Below are 14,866 nucleotides of genomic sequence, written 5' to 3'. Positions count from 1 at the left end.
TGACATACCCCGCCCAGTATCCCCAGAAAAGGGCGGAAATCCGGCGATTTCCTCCTGACCAAAAAAAAAAAAAAAAAAGGTGACGGTACATTTGAAATACTATTTCAAGTTCAAAAATTAATATCATATTATAATTTTAAGTTCATTGTCAAACTGCTGACCCTCCAATGCTAAGTAGTAAAAGTATTTAGGTCAATTATTTCGCGTAATCATGACAAGAGATGTGGTACAGTCGGCTACACATGAGCCGAATAATTGATTACAATCTTAATCAATCATAGTTATGGTCATGTCTTTTAACCTATTTCGATGAATGCAACGGGTTAAGCAACTATTACAGCAAATTATTAACGAACTAACAATTAGACGCGATTATATTGGTGATTTTGGTGTTTAGTTTTGTTAATGATCCTAATTTATTCTATGCACTTTTTCAATTGTATAAACAAAATAGGCTACTAAATTGAATAATTAAATATCTATGAACGTGGAAGATAATTTTTAGGTATTACACACTGAGTGTGTTCATCATATTTTAAAATCCAAAAACAGATCAACAGAAAGTACATACTACTTATATATAACTCTAATTTTCTTTAAAAAACTTCATATTTTCACTGTATTTTTTTAGAGGACAAAATTACATATTGCGCTAACGCTAAAGCAATTCAGTTCACGACTGTAGATTAATTCGAAATACACTTAGCAAATGACTTGTCACAAAGACAATTGATTCATGAATTTAATTTAGATACAAACCTGCACGGTAGCCGGCTATTGTCATTAATTTCGATACGTGTTTGATTAATAAGCCTTTGTTTGTATTGCTTGCAATATAAGTCGTGTTTAAGGGCCTGTATTTAAGACATTCTACAAATTGAGTCCAAACCCTCTCGGTCGTGTTTTTAATCTACTACACAACGAAGATGAGAATTGCTATACAAAGATAAATTATTTTCGTAAGAATATTGACCGAATTCCGGTTCATAAACGTAAAATATTAAATTAAAACTAAAATCAAATTGTATCATGTGAAGTATCAACGCTAAGTACCTAATGTTTAATATGTATGATCGAAAATAATCTCTTTCAGTAAAATACGAAAATGTACGCATGAGATGCGCTCTTTTAATAGAGTTTACTAATTAATATTTATTTATATCAGTACAATATAAGTACATTACAATATTTACTAGCGAATTCTTCTTAATATTATTGTTATTATTTTTATTAATTTTTTTATTATCGAATTCTGCTCGTTACCGTATATCTCTAAGGAATTGTTTAAGATGAACCCGTTTGTCTCCCATCGTACCTACTACTGGAACAGTCTCCATCCTTGCTGCTCGCCAGTACAGCAGTCATGTATTTAGGGATCAATTGTACAAAAAGTCCCAGCTCTCATAGTTCAACGTCTGTGGACAGAGTAGCGGGAGACAAGCCTGCCTCATGTGAGTTCTATCTCACCCGAATCTCAGAAGTGGGTTGTTTAGTGATAGGAGGTTTTAGTCAGTTCAACTGTGACGTGCTCCGCTTACCGCCTAATAAAGCCTAAACTTTCCTAAGTTACTCCTGGTACTAAAGTCATCTGGACTATAAAGGTCGTAATTCCTAAAAAAAGTATACTATAGTAGTTATTATCTAATATTATTATTATTAATATATATTATTATCTAATATTATTATTATTAATATATATTATTATCTAATATTATTATTATTAATATATATTATTATCTAATATTATTAATATTATTTTAATATTATTAATTTAGTATTTATTTGTAATTTAATATAAATTTCAATATACTCATTATTGTTTATGTAGGAATAACATGGTGTACAATATTAATTATAATATACTTTAAAACTGTGATAAATGTAAACTGTATCAATGAAACATACATCAAGAATTGTTATTATACGATTAATTGTTTAAATATTTAGGGAATCTAAAGGAGGATTTTTTTTTTAAATACAACTGCAATATATTTATTTCTATAGTAGTACAACATATTGTTAAATAAAAAAATAAGAGCTAAAATTTTAGATGTGAAATATCAGTTTATGACGGACATAAATCTTAAAGCTATTTCAACAAACAATAAGCTTCCTTAAATAGCAAGTATAATTTTATATTCCGAAAGTTTGTTCTACATCTCAAGGATCCTGCAGGGTGTGCCCTCACATTTATAAATTCAGTCATAACACTTGCTAATAACCTTGCACAGCTATTGAAAGATCTTATCATTCATCACTTCACTTTCAAGTGCTAGACTATTTTTCATAAAACTTAGGTGCTATTCACAAGCGAGCTTAAACGATATGACGTTTATCAAAATTTTACAAAGGGTTGATAATAGAAAAGGTTCACGAGAGAAATAGACTGACCGATCCAACTGTGTTCATGCATTTATTGCTTCTTTCCATTCACAAGTAATTGTTCATTTTACTCACTCTTATCAATTTTTTATTTTATTTTTTATTGCTTAGGTGGGTGGATGAGCTCACAGCCCACCTGGTGTTAAGCGGTTACTGGAGCCCATAGACATCTACAACGTAAATGCGCCACCCACCTTGAGATATAAGTTCTAAGATCTCAGTATAGTTACAACGGCTGCCCCGCCCTTTCAAACCGAAACGCATTACTGCTTCACGGCAGAAATAGGCAGGGTGGTGGTACCTACCCGTGCGGACTAACAAGAGGTCCTCCTACCAGTATGAAATATCATACCAGTAATGAAATATCATGTAATAAAAGATAAACAAGCAAAGATACTAAACTCATAACATCGTGTAGTATAAAAATTTCAAAATACAATAAAATACAATGTTTCTATGCCACTGAACGCTCTCGAATTCACAAAACACGAACTAACTAAGGGGGTCAAAGTTGAGAAATCAATTTTACACGTACATCACAACTCATGTCGAATTGTATTCAAAACGCCAATTGTATATATATTGTTTAACATTAACACCCAATGAGATAATATCGCATGAACTGCAGTCACGGCCGCCACATAAAGATCACTACACAGAAGGTTCAATTCGAACAAAATTAATAATATTTTCGGTTATTCGAATCAATGTTTTAAGATATATCTTACAGATTTTTTTCGCAATTACTGTACAAATCAGTTCAACTGTAACTATCTAGCCACGCTATTAATATAGGAAATAATTAAATTGTAAGTGTATATCTAAAAAGTAGATAGTAGTAAATAAATTAAAATAAGTAATAGTAGAATGTTATTTGTCTACTCTAGTGATAAATAAATATTTCTCCTTCATTCTTATAACACTAAAGATAACATAAGTATACACTGCCTTTCTGTATACAAATGCGGTAAACCTGTTAGTTCACAGTTTTTTTTTTATTTCGCAGCAAAGTAAGAGAAGGTGGTATGAAATAAAAATAAACCTATTGCAATGGTGAGCCTTCTGAAATTTTACTTTGTTATTGTCTTAATAGATCGAAATCACTATCAAGTGGCGAAATCATTTATCTGAACAATTTGCGGCACAACAATTAGACGTTTATTGTCACTTAACAATACACCGTGGTCTAGATTACTTTAATGACAATCTAGTTGAGTTTAATTGTAAGAACATAATTTCTCTTTTACCGTCTGTTCAAATTGTATTTTAATGTACATTCAGCCTTTTATTTGATAAGTTTGTAACTTGTTTGATTCTACTTGTATAAAAGTATTTTTTGGTACGTTTGAAAAACTCCTAGTCTTAGGGGTTCCAATTAGTTCTAGATTCTTTCATTATAATAATATGATCTCAGTCTTACCAATTTTATAAATAACTAAAAATAATCAACCTGTAATAAAACAAATAAATTTTTTTATTTCCAAATAAATCATCACTCCGCACTGTTTTGTTCTGCTATGAATATGCTAGATTACGCCCACTTAGAGATATAAGAGGAAATTTAAATTATATTGCAATACAAATATACTAAAATGAAAGGCATGAATGAGGCGGTAGTGTGGTGTGTTTATAATGTCCCAACAACAGTTGGATAAAAATTTTTGTTGTAAATTTAAACCCATCTTAACTTCCATCTCTTCTTTAAATACCACTTTTTCATCTGTTTCAACTGATTTCTTTTTTTGCTTCTTTTATTGATGTCCTTAAAATAGTTTGCAAATCGTTTTTCCTCCATCTTCACAAGAAACAAATGCAGATAAGTACCACAAAATCTATACGTACAAATAAAATTGGAGTGTCTGTTTGTAATATTGAAATAACCGCTTTTTACTACATGCATGTAAATAGGTATACGATACATACACCAAAATAGCATTTTTTACAATTTTTGTGTCTGTCTGTCTGTTTGTTCAAGTTAATCTCTGGAACGGCTAGACCGATTTTGACGGGACTTTCACTGATAAGTAGCTGATGATATAAGAAGTAACTTAGGTTACTTTTTTTAGACTAGCTTCGCCCCGCGGCGTCACCCAGTAACATCGCGGGACTCAGCTAGAATTAAATATAATATACGAAATGTTATCATCGATCATTCCTGGGTTTTGACAACTAAGCAAGCAATAATTAATATTCATAATAGATACTCAAAATAGCCAACTATCGATATCACTGTTCTTAGAACCAGAAACTAATTCGAATGATAAAAGACAAAATACATTTAATAAACAAATTACTATTAAAATTGACTTAAGCTTAATCTTTAACATTAATCTAACAATGGACGACGACTGCGTTTATCTATTTTCCGAGCTTCGTGAGTAACTGGTGAACAGTAAATAAGGGGCCATTCATAATTGTAATTCATAATAATATTGTAATTGTACTGGTTTAAGTTTTTTTTTTATTTCTTAGATGGGTGGACGAGCTCACAGCCCACCTGTTGTTAAGTGGTTACTGGAGCCCATAGATATCTTCAATGTAAATGCGCCACCCACCTTGAGATATAAGTTCTAAGGTCTCAAGTATAGTTACAACGGCTACCCCACGCTTCAAACAGAAACGCATTACGGCTTCACGGCAGAAAGAGGCAAGGAGGTGGTACCTACCCGTGCGGACTCACAAGAGGTCCTACCACCAGTAATTACGCAAACTATAATTTTGCGGGTTTGACTTTTATTCTAGGATATATTATTATTCGTTGATAATGACAGTCGTTCCTGAATACGTTTTGAAATACGTTTTCTAATTATCATGTTTTATTTAAACGGCTTTGTGTATTTAAAAAAAACTTGTTTGAAGTTACACTAAAATAGCGCTTGACAAAAAAATGATGAGTGATTGTTATTGAAATGATTAATATAGTGATTAGTCATCAATCCACCAATCTTGCTTAAGTTTACGTTCGCTATGATAGAATAAAACAATCAGACAAAAAAGCAGAATTGTTTTAACGAAATTTTCAAAATGAGTTTTCATTTAAGAGAATTCGTATTTGTTGTCTATATTATTTGTTTTTTGCTATGGTAGGATAGTGGCTGGTCTGAAGGCCTTTCTAGTTTCACTAGGACAAGTAGACAAATACGTTCTCAGACAGGAGGGGTGGAATTTCCTGACAGTTGCCCGAGTATTTCCCGAGGCATCCTAATAGGTCAAGGGCAGATGCTTCGCGAATGCATCTACTGCCGGATCGGAATCCGGTACGATAATGTCACAGCTAATTATCACATTTTGGATTATAATAGTATCTACCTAACTGATTACATAATTCTTCACTTTAATGCTATTGACACAAATTTTTTGAAACCAAGTTCCTTATGGGACTATGCGGAGGGGTACCCTAACCGGGAAAAAAGTCTGTAACGTAAGATTTTTATTATTTATGTATAGTCTTAGTATGATGGCTACACGGTGTCTAATGCATAGTCTACGTGATGACGGTTATTATTATTATTCATATAAAATAGTTGTTTCTTTGTATATTATTATTATATATTTTTTATAAATCATTGTGAATACAATAAAGTTGATAACATTGTAAAGCAGTTTTTTTTTAATTAAAATATTAAATAAATTTTTATTAAAAAAAAAAACATAAAACAAATTTATACCCGAATAATGATTTTCTTTATACCTCGAATAGAACTTAAAATTAATATTTCTATAATAAGGAACTTCGTTCCTATCCGGTGTCCCACGACACCACACATATTTTTTTATAAAGAAAATAGGCACACGCTCTCAAATAGAATTAGGTAGTGTGCACAAAGCCTGTAGCATTCCTATGACATTTGACATAATGCCTTGCAGGCACTGTTGAAGGTTTGACCATCTGTTCGTGACCCGCTCGCCGGTCACTCATTGCCCGACATTGCTATGTACCTATTGTTGTACGGCCAACATTAATTACAAACCGAACATTAAAACTTTTGCAAGTCCTTATATTTTAATGAGAGCGAACTATATTGTATAAAGCTTAATTACGTTTTCAAGGGAATGTTCCAATAGTTTAATTTGTGTTATTAGAGCTACATGATTTGACACTAGTCGGTTAAATATGTAATTTAAAATTTTTGATTAAAACTTGCAGTGAATTGTGTTGTAGCTCCATTGAAATAAGGACATGGTTAAAACGTTGTCCCTGGTGTCGCTTTGTGTCGATTACGAATATTTGGGACAACAGATGGCAGATAGACAAAAACATAGATTTTACAAAATACTCATATATATATTACATAGCAAAACTAATTAAATAGAATTGAATTGAAGACCTCCTGATTTCCGAGGAAAACTGAGTTATTTATGAACAGATTCGTGTATTTTTCTTTTTATGATTGTTTTAAGATGATTTATTGAACTTCGTTTCATGTTTTTTTATTATATTTAATAGCTACCAGTGGCAGATGAAAACACAGCCCAATTGTGACTCTGAACATTTAGTTAATAAGGGAGTGAAAGATATAAGAATATAGACTCAGTTGCATTTCAAGAAATATTTTTATATTCCGTAGCGTTACCCAATTCGAGTTTGACGATATTAAATGATGTTAGAATCTAACCGTTTCACATGTAATTATCACTATTGATTAATTTTATATTTTGACGATGGTGTAATTATGTAGTTTTTATGATGTGAAAAAAAAACAGATTCTCACGTTTTGTTTAATTTTTTATGAGCATTCAAAAACCAACAATTAACATGTTTTGTACATGTTCGTAACATGTATTATACAAAATATATAAAAAATCTCATAGCGTACAATCTACTTGTATAAATATCACAAGACATAAAACTAAATCGAAACCCTAATCTTATATGAGCCTACAAAATCCAAATACTCGTTAGAAGAACACAAATTAATTCCACGTAAAGTGAGGCCATTTTATTAAATAAAACATACCACTAACTTTAATGGAGATGATAATTGGTGCTTATCTAACACCTAAGATATTTTTAGAGTGAAGTCAAGCAAACTGACATACTATTTCTGTAATCTGACGAAGCATCTTGCGGATAATAACATGTACTTTTAGGTTAGGAATATTATATTCTTTTTTTTATAATAAAAGTATGATTATTAACTGACATATCTCGAGATACTTTTAGTTCTATCTGTGTAAAATGAAACGTGAAAATCTAAAAAGGTCTTTGCTATAGGCAGCAACTTGGCTGCGACCCTGGCAGTACTGACGTCCATTAACAATGGTAACCAGTCTTCTTCGGATGGATATGCTTAAATGTTTATATAATAATAATAAAAAATTGTGCTCTTCATGTGTACAACGCGTTTTCATTAAAACCGCGTCATAACTATTGTTATATGCTAAACATCCGTAATTTATTCATAATTTACACACTTACCAGAATTAAGTGCTCCAACTTAATTGGATACACGCGCAGTAAACGGAGCAATCTGACGCAGCTTATATGTATATTTAACATACCAATTTCAATTAACGGGATCATTTCGTAATCACCGCTTTAGACTTAAATTACTGCGAACTTGCTATATATTTTTTAACTAATGCATACGTATAAAATTAAATATACTTAATATGAAATTTTATGAACGTCATTAAAAAACAAATAAATCATATTGTACTAGTATTGTGCCTGTGTCCGTTTAGAGATTTTTTAGGCAAGAGGAAAACCCATTGACATAATTAAGAGATTACTTATTGAGAATTCAGTTTTCGTTAATCATTACATTCTGTAAAATTCATGGATACTCATGCTCAGTGTCAGCAATGTATTTGTTTATGGCTAAGCTGAACAGATTAATGTCTGGTACAATGATTTCCACACAGTGGTTTGCAAAGATTATCTCAACAACCCCAGACTTGCGAGTCGACATATCCAGTCTATTTCGGATCTTGTCTTGTCTTGTCTATGTCTTGGTTTGAAGAATAGAACGACCGGCTACTATTACAATACGAGACTTAGATCAATTAAAGTGGAGGATCTCAGCGCTGACGTTTTTATATCGGTGATTATTCACATCTATTAACTATGAGCTCATTCGTTTTGAACCGAAAAAAAGTATGTTTTTTTTTAATTATTGTCTATTTTTTTTAATGGACAAAATATGTTTTACCTGCTAATTATCTACGGAAAAACAACGCAGGCAGCCTTGAAGCTGTTAACACCGAGACCTACATTCTAATAACCTTTTGCATAGAAAAATGTAGTTCAGTGTTTGCGACGAGCATTTCGTTTTCAATCGACAGTCGTCACAGGTTTTGCATAATAATAGCACAGTGAAACGGACAGTGTAACAAAGAAACAGTAATGCAAGTTATAAATTTCGCAACTATATTCTTTACACACATTTTATGCATACCATTCACAACATACCATTGTTTATATAACGTGATGACTTAAATATAGAACCCAAAAAATTTTACGAGATTTTGATTTTTTCTAAGTTCGCTGTATCTTATTTTATTTTGATAGATTCCAAATGTTATTTTACTAAAAATTATCTCTATGGATCACCTGTCTTAGTTACAAAACGTCAAAAGCGTCCGCCTTTAGTGCCGCCCCTTACCTCTTATGAATAATTCTGAATTGTGACACAAGCCAACTGTAGACCGCCCCTGACATGTGGTCCTCATCTGGTACAAGGTCGACTAGAGATATGTGCATAGTACTAATACCCCTGATTATGTAGTCAGCTCACAAAAGTTTAGTTAAGTTTCTGGAGTTTTGTGCTATATGTATTATCGCTTCTATCTATTTATCAAAAATCAGTATTTTAACGAAAAATGAGATGCAATATATTGTGTTGATAAAAATGAGAATAGTGACATCTTATTCGACAATTTTTTCTGTAGCTAGACAGTCGAAGTTGGGACTGAATTGTATGAATGAATTACTGAATGATTTAACAGATTCTTTTTTCTTCAAACGAGAATCAAGACTGCTAAACGGCGAAATTAGACAGGATCTTGGCACCTACTGTTTCATACTTATACATACTTAGTAATAATATTAAATTCGTGAGTATTGCATTTTTATTACACGATATGATTTGAATTGAAGATGCGGTGATACCTTCAATGTACAGCTTTATAGTTGCCGAATATAGCTGACAAATAACTAGTATTTTCTTCTTTGTCGGAATCTTCACTGAGAAAAGCCACATGAGCTTAATATACATTATGTGCTTAATATACATCCAATATACATTGTAATGCTATTTTTTTAATATTTGGAGTAGTATTTTTTAAGCCCTTTTTATACTGTTTTCAAAATATTTTTTTAACCTCCAACTCCCTACTTAATATACCAAAATGTTTAATAATTTTCAGAACGATTTTTATGCAAAAACTAAAACAGCACAATACTACAAAAACAAAACAAAACATTCTTTTTTAAATCGCCAAAAACAATGTATTTTATGTAATTCCACCGAATTATCTTCCTTTGAGAATTAGAAAGTATTCATACTTGCAGATTTATAATTTTCCTGTATAAAATTAACAAAAAAAGGAAATTGTTCCTATTTACCCTTCGTCAAACCACCCCGAAAACTCGACACGGGCCATAAAATTAATTTCCGCGGGGCGATAAAAGTATATAAATTTATTTCGCCCTTAAGTCAGATTCTTAATTTAGAAAAAACACATTTACTTCCCTGGTATCCGGAAATAGACAAATTTCGATTATTTTTTTTTCATGATTATCTCTTTCCAGATCCGTGGGCGCTTCTTGGTGATAAAGCTGTTTTCATAGAGGTGAGTCGAGATGATCTTAACCTGTCTAATTTTTTTGTACTTAAGTATGTAGTATATAATAAGCTTAAGTATTATGCCATATAAATGTGTAATGTAGAATAATATAACTACGTATTCATTTATAAGTAAAGAGGAGGAAAAAAGTGGAAGACTTAAGAAGAAATGAAGTGGACTTGACAAGAAATGGATGGATTACGTGAAAGACGATATGTGTAAGATGAGAGTGAGCGAAAAAATGGTATATGATAGAGGAGTAGGGAAGAAGAAAACATGTTGCGCCGACCCCAAGTGACTGGAAGAAGGGCAGAAGAATGATCCTGATGACATTTATAAGCAAATTTCATTTTGAAAATTTTCAATTTGCCACAAGTGGTAAGAAAAAACAAAGGAAACAAATAAACATATAATTTAGATTTGAACAAAATTAAAATTTTATCGCCAATATGTACAATTTGGAGTATTTTTAATCTTCATAACGAATTAACCAAAAAAAATGAAAACTTTAATTTCAGATAATTCCTTTTCAGAAGTAATTATTCCTCCATTTACATGAACGTCTATTAATATTCATAAACTTCGACAAAGAACCGAAAATTAAGATCTCTGAAACGTTTAGTAACTCCTACGAAGTCTGGATTAACTTAATATCTGGCGCTATTCTAATACAAATTTAAGTTTTCATTACTTAATCATTCTAGGACCGAAAATGCTATTTTATTTTCTCAAAGTTGGTGCTTGAAAGAAAATTTCAATCAAAAATGGTAAAGCGTAACATTAAACTAATTTAAATATAATAGATCTTAGTACAACTACTTGTACGATTTAAAATCGGAGTTTTTTCTTTTATATCCGATGATTCTCATATTTTACAATTTTGCTGCTACCAGACGACTATTGTCCATATAAACGCGAACTTAAACTACAAAACTAAGGGGGGAATACTGTGCGGTCGGCCCCAAGGAAACCACCCACGTTGCAACGGCGGCCCGGTACCAACCGGACGTCTTGGACTTCGTGTGTCCATAAGGGGTTACCGTGTCCTCTACCGATAGAGGCACTGTACGACCTGATTATCCCTCACTTACCGATTTTAGTCACGGTAGGCCTGGGGATCACTCAGGTTGCAACCTTCCCTCTCAGGCCTTGGGTCGACTAAGAGACTTTTACGAGATTTCTGGCCGACCAATCCTCGTTTCCAAGATCCATCTACCCGTGATCAGGTCGACACGGTAGCATCCCGTCTCGTCGACACCATTAGGGGAGGACGCGACGAAGCGAGGGCTCTGGTATCGACTGATTTGTTCAGGGTAGGAGTTCCGATACTTCAAAACGATGATTCGTCGGAAGAAGGCAGGACAATTCAATTCAATTCGGGACATAAGTTTTCTTTTGTTATTGAACTAAATTTATGCGATCACTAAATATTGTCAGCAGTTGGCGCGGATCGGTGCCCATATTTGCCCTGAAGTAATAATGCCTTTCCATGTGGACGTTGCGACAGCCATTATTCAACGCAATGTCCCAAAGAAGGTGATGTCTATCGGTTGCGGTGGACAGGGGAGCCATAAGCACATCAATATAAAAATCAGATCATAATATCTTTTATGATATTTTTCATAGTTGTAATGTACACTTCGTGTCACGCACTTGGAGAATTTGTAACCGTGCCCAATCCGAAGCCAATGTACTCTTAGTATTATAGTATAACGCTTGGTAAGAAACTTTTTTTCCATTCAATATGACAGATTACCAGTCTTCGAAACACGAAAATAATATACCTTGTGGATAATGGAAAGCCTGTTGTTTAGTATTTAAAATACGAAGTTCTACTTTAAATACCCTCTGTAGCTCACATTCAGTAAAATTTTCAATTTGTTTTATATATATTGCAATTCATTGTTATTATTGTATATTTAAAGGGAAATTATATTATTTCATGATTCTCTCGGTACTGTTATATCAACAGGAAGTTGCAAAATAAGTTTACGAAGTCCGGCTCAACAGTAGCAAACGAATCACATATTCAAAAGGTCGCAAGTTAGAAACTTGAAACACACTACATTTTATGTTATTTTCTGAATACATAACACATATTTGAGTTGTAACTAATAACAGTGTCTTTGTTTATTAAGTTTGACGATTCTATTTTTGATTCATATGACATTTTCAATACGGCAGTCAAAATTGTTTAGATTATTGAAAGCAGTGTCCAAAATATACAATTTTATAGAAACTCAATAGCGGAATAAAATTTTCCATACAATATGTAATAATTATACGCAACAAAAACACTTAAAATCTAACTTTAAAGTGCATTGAAAATCTCTACAATTCAATGAGCACTGACTTGAGTGCATATTTGAAAAGATTTATTTACAGTGAGTTACGTCAAACAACTGCTAGATGTCTAGGTCCGAAGTTCTTTTATAATTTAAAAAAGGAATATTTCTTAAAAGGCGTTATGGTATTATTGTGGTTAGTCTTTATTTTGTTGGTAAGAAATCCTGTTTCTTCCACGAAACAGTCATGATTTGCAATTCGGGAATGGATTGCTTTTGTATATAATACGAACCGCAACTTGGATCCCACGTGCTAAATTTGGTTACAGGGCTCAGGTGGGAATTAGGATTATTAGCTATTATTTCACATAAAATACAAAATGTTCGTGGTCAATAACAGAAAAAAAGGAAATTAATTCGTTGTTAATTTTTTTAAGTCAAAGACCTTCTAAAACTAGTGCATACAAATTTAGAGGTGATTTTATTGACTGCACTAAGTCGGCTTCTCTTTCATCTAAAATTAATTGAATTTACAAAGATGTCACCATCAGTCATTTAATTTGTTTGACACCAGTCAAAAATTGTTAAAACTAGAATTTTGCTTTACGAAAGCATAATTCGAAACAAAATATGTATTAAACAAATAACAACAAAATACGTTCATAACTTACAAAATCATCTTGTTACAAATCAAATTCCTTGTACTCCATAAATTCGTACAAATGCCTAATATTCGAAGCTTCCACCGGATATCCGGCACTGTCCAACAAAATAGATTAACATTTCAGCTTAATATTTCGTGTTCGATAAAATAATCCCGGTAATGTAATTAAGCCGGCCAAGTTAAAAGGTTCTCAGTTCGCTGTCAATATCATCGTGGGCGAGGGGAGGTCTAAATGGATTAGGGTAAACAGCATAAAGAACCTTTTGTATCCGAAATTAAATGTCACGAGACGTCATTATTCAGAGTCGGCTTGACGCGCACGACACAGGGCGACGCCATCGCGCTGCCAACAATAACGTCTGCTGTTTACTATTTACGACATCTTCACAAAGAACTAGATAGGACAAACTATACTAACATAGGTCTAAGTCTTATTAACAATTTATATGAGTCATGGTTACTTGCAATAAAAACATTATTATTATTATTATTATACGATTATTGGCGCCGCACCCCTCCTCTGTAGGCGAAAGTGGGCATGTTTTCTATCCCCCTCACAAAATATTCCCTAGATTATGTCTAGCTATACGTCTCAACTGTAAACTTCTCCAAAAGATATGATCGCAAGAGACCCAGTTTCATCTTTAGCAAAGATATAATTTAGTGATTCACTTAAAGTAAATTACGAATAACATCATCAGACATCATTACTGAACAAAACTAAATGTAACGTTGAAATTATAACAAGCTATAATGATTTACAATCGTGTGCCGTCTTATTAGACAACCCATTAATTATATTCATAAAGGAGATGACACCGGACTAGACTTTGCCCTGCGGCTCTATTTAAAGCGAACAAACTTGACTTATTGGCATTATCTGAAGGAGTTTGGACCGTATTTCTCACTAGAATCTTAAAACCGACATTATGTATGTTACTAACAATAACATAATATATTTATAGTAAGCTCGTTTCAAACTTAGTTACGACTCAAAGGTACTTTTGTACTGGGAACAACTTTTTTTTCGTTAGGCCAATCCATTGAGGATACAACATCCAACTTTGATGGTAATTAAGAGAAGAGGAGATATATTTGTAGAATGTGTGTAGTGTCGTGAATTCCTGTCCATTAAAAGTTCATCTTGCACTGATTTTCCGATTTCGGAAACTGTATTACCGACATCCTAAAGTGTTTACTTTCTTTTGTTGAACAAAATCTATTTGTCTGGAACTATATATACCCTGACGCATTTCAATTTCATGTTGTAGTTGAAAAAGCGATAAAAAATACGTGTGTCCCTTTCGAAGCCTCACTCCGACGGCTCCGGACTAACAAAAAACAGTGTTCATAATTAAGCTATACGATTTTAAATAAATTCCTGGTTTTCTCTAATATCAATTAATAATAATTAGTATATATTCCTTGTGATAAAATCCATTATAATATCGACGTTATTCGGTTAATGATATTAAATATATCATCCCCATATTTTTCCTCCTAGAGTAATTCACAGACGTAATGCAATGAATGATTGCCGCTTGCGACACGAAATTATCCTGACATTCCACTTACTTCAATTCACCTAGCAGCTTCAATAGTTACAGGTAATACGATTACTTCTACCCGTGATCAAAATTTGATTGTATTCTATTGTTGGACTGTATAACACATTTTTAATACTATCATGTTCGGCAATCAAGATATATATATATAATATTTTTTTTACAGTAAACGAAATGATAAA

At 32.5% G+C, this 14,866-nt stretch overlaps 1 protein-coding gene across 5 annotated transcripts in view; it reads left to right on the top strand.

Moving 5' to 3' along the window:
- Positions 1-14,866, top strand: part of LOC114249168 (uncharacterized) — a 156,469-nt gene that overhangs the window by 80,092 nt on the left and 61,511 nt on the right. For 4 of the 5 annotated variants that reach the window (XM_089732565.1, XM_089732566.1, XM_028182647.2 and 1 more), the window contains one exon: positions 10,136-10,176. The exons of the other annotated variant lie outside the window; for it this stretch is intronic. The gene's annotated coding sequence lies outside the window, so the exon portion shown is untranslated. The remainder of the gene's footprint in view (positions 1-10,135; positions 10,177-14,866) is intronic. 5 annotated transcript variants of the gene reach the window in all.

This window comes from Bombyx mandarina, chromosome 13, assembly GCF_030267445.1.
Source record: "Bombyx mandarina strain Sakado chromosome 13, ASM3026744v2".
In the NCBI taxonomy this organism is placed as follows: Eukaryota; Metazoa; Arthropoda; class Insecta; order Lepidoptera; family Bombycidae; genus Bombyx; species Bombyx mandarina.
Note: the sequence above shows the minus strand (reverse complement) of the source record. Positions and strands in the feature narration are given on the sequence as shown.